Source organism: Budorcas taxicolor, chromosome 7 (genome assembly GCF_023091745.1).
Source record: "Budorcas taxicolor isolate Tak-1 chromosome 7, Takin1.1, whole genome shotgun sequence".
Classification (NCBI taxonomy): domain Eukaryota; kingdom Metazoa; phylum Chordata; class Mammalia; order Artiodactyla; family Bovidae; genus Budorcas; species Budorcas taxicolor.
Window position 1 is genome coordinate 101,949,279 of NC_068916.1, and position 3,323 is coordinate 101,952,601.

A 3,323-nucleotide genomic window follows, 5' to 3' on the forward strand; every position below is an offset into this window, starting at 1 on the left:
GGTCTGCTTAGGATGAGAAAAAACACATGAACAAGTTTTGCTATCTCAGCCTCAAAAGTAGGGCTGATTTTCTTTGAAATAATTGATTTTTATCAGTTTAAAAAATTAATAATTTACTAGATGATATTTGGTGCATGTGAATCAAGATATACATGATTGTTAAGTAGGATGACAGATGTGTTAAATCGAACAGATCATAAAAAATGAGGAAGATAGCCAACAAAAGCTAAAATTAAGTCAACAGGAAGTGGCTTCTTGCAAATATATGAATAACCAAAATTTAACAATATGTGTATGATTAGAAAAAGCCTGGCTTGAAAGAAGTGTGACTGACAGAGGACTATAAAGAGAAATAAGAATCCCCAACTAAACCTTAAGTACATTCATGGATTTATAATGTTCAAGCTTATTAAAAGTTAACTTCATTCTATTTCTGATAGTCTCATCGATTAAGTTCATCCAGAAGTGAAAAAAGTCCCCAGTCAAATGTTCAAATAGGTGTCAAAATAGTAGCTGAATTAGAACACAAAAGAACAGTGTTAAAATTCCCAAGTATTCACAGTTTCTCAAACATCTTTTTAGAATTTTTTTACTATGCATCTTTTTAATGACCTTGATTTAAATGATGATTTTTAAAAATGACCTGGTGTTCCTGAATGGAACATGGAAAACTTAAAGTTCTTTGAGGTAATTACATGTTCAATTTTTTTTTACATATTGTGGATGAATTTATACATTTCTTTCATATTTTATACCTTTTCCTCATTTTCACTTTATATGCAATGTTGTGGTAGGCACTATTTTTTTTAATGTTCTCAAGTTGAATTGTAGTGATTTATCTTCATAAATAGGCCAAAGTCATAAAGGCATGATTTAATACATTTTCTAAATAACATATGACATTATATAGTTATATCTTAAGTAAGTTAATGCATAAATAGTGTGATTCTTATGTGTTATAGAGTCTTTTATGTAAAACAATGCAATAAAGACTTATTAAAATCTATATAGTTTAGTTTGGTTCCAAATGTCTTAAGCCCAAAATTTATTTTGTGGTAAATATACTTAAGATATTACTCTTGAAAGAAATTTAGACATACTTAAAGATATGCAGATGATACCACCCTTATGGCAGAAAGTGAAGAGGAACTAAAGAGCCTCTTGATGAAAGTGAAAGTGGAGAGTGAAAAAGTTGGCTTAAAGCTCAACATTCAGAAAACGAAGATCATGGCATCTGGTCCCATCACTTCATGGGAAATAGATGGGGAAACAGTGTCAGACTTTATCTTTGGGGGCTCCAAAATCACTGCAGATGTTGCTTGCAGCCATGAAATTAAAAGATACTTACTCCTTGGAAGAAAAGTTATGACCAACCTAGATAGCATATTCAAAAGCAGAGACATTACTTTGCCTACCAAGGTCTGTCTAGTCAAGGCTATGGTTTTTCCAGTGGTCATGTATGGATGTGAGAGTTGGACTGTGAAGAATGCTGAGCGCCGAAGAATTGATGCTTTTGAACTGTGGTGTTGGAGAAGACTCTTGAGAGTCCCTTGGACTGCAAGGAGATCCAACCAGTCCATTCTGAAGGAGATCAGCCCTGGGATTTCTTTGGAAGGAATGATGCTAAATCTGAAGCTCCAGTACTTTGGCCACCTCATGCAAAGAGTTGACTCATTGGAAAGACTCTGATGCTGGGAGGGATTGGGGGCAGGAGAAGAAGGGGACGACCGAGGATGAGATGGCTGGATGGCATCACGGACTCGATGGACGTGAGTCTGAGTGAACTCCGGGAGTTGGTGATGGACAGGGAGACCTGGCATGCTGCAATTCATGGGGTCGCAAAGAGTTGGACATGACTGAGTGACTGAACTGAATGATATTCCGAATAGTATCCAGAGTTGGAAAACAGGTATTTGAAGTTTGGAGATTGCTGAAGTCTTGAAACAAGACTTAACACAGCTGGGTACATAAATCCCACTGTCTCATGCTCCTTATTTTATGACAGATGATTTATTTGTACTGGGGATGTTTATCATGTGTGGCTCTAATAAAGGATAGACAGTATAGGGAATAATTAGAGGGAATGCTTTTCTCGTGGAAAGGAATTTTTAGGGGGAAGTATGTTGATAGTGTATCAAAAGGTTCCTATTATTTTTGGTGAAGTTAGATTTGAAAATAACATATACATGTTGGATTTAGAGCATACCTTGCATGTTTTGATTTACAAATAGATTATATCCTCATTATAGACAACAATATGTTTAGAGTTGTGGTCCTCAGTTTCATTCAATCCATGCTTTCTCTTATTGTCTGTGTTCCCTATTTACGATCATATAATTCTGATCCGCCAGATTCTGCTACACCCGTTCAACCTATCTTGTGAAATACTAATTTAGAATGTGACTCTGAAAACAGTGACTCAGTTTTCCTTTTGGGAACCACCTTCCCTTCTTTTACTTTACGCAGTGGAGCTGATTTGAATCTAACCCAGTGAGTCAGGAGCGGCTCATGTGGGCTCTTTATTCCTCGTTGCAGTTCAGAGATTGGTACGTGAAGCAGGTGGATGCACGCAATTCAGTTCCAGGAAGAACTCTGCCATGAACTAGAATGAAGAAGCTGCTTTATTTATTTGGTTTTGTGGGACTGCTTTTCACAGGGATAATGCAAGACTAGAAGTGTCAGTACTCAGACAATATAGAGAGGTCATGTTTAAATTACAGCCACCTCAAAGCAAAACTGAGCTGAGAGAGGAAAATGATAAGCTGCTGATCATATCGTTTGAGCCTCTGGGTCCAACCATGCCTGAAGCTAACATCTACTCTGAAATTTTCAGTCACAGAAAATTGCAAATTAGTGCTTCCTCCATTTTTTTCTTAGGTTTCATGAATTGAGTTGACTTTCTTTCCATTGCAAGCAAAAACATCCTAATACAGAAATGACTTGTGGGAATATGCACATTCCACTAATTAATTATTTACTTATCATGTGGGTATAAAATGCAATATAATTTTCCTCCAGCTCGTTACATCTGTTATCCACAGACTCTCTAGCACCATGAAAACTGATTACATATTCAGTAACCATAATATAAATTATACTTGGAGTACAAACAATCACTTTCTTCAGGTTGGATGCTAACAGTCATGAACTCTTCAACCAGTGTAGTTAGCTTATTACCCTGTTCACCAGCAACCTCTTTATCATTGAAGCTGGCACTGTTCTTTGTGCTGTTTATGTTTCTCCTTCTAATTAATAGTGTTAACTGTGGGTTGACTGTTTTATTCCTTATTCTTTCTCTCTCTTTTTTACAACTGGGTTTCTCG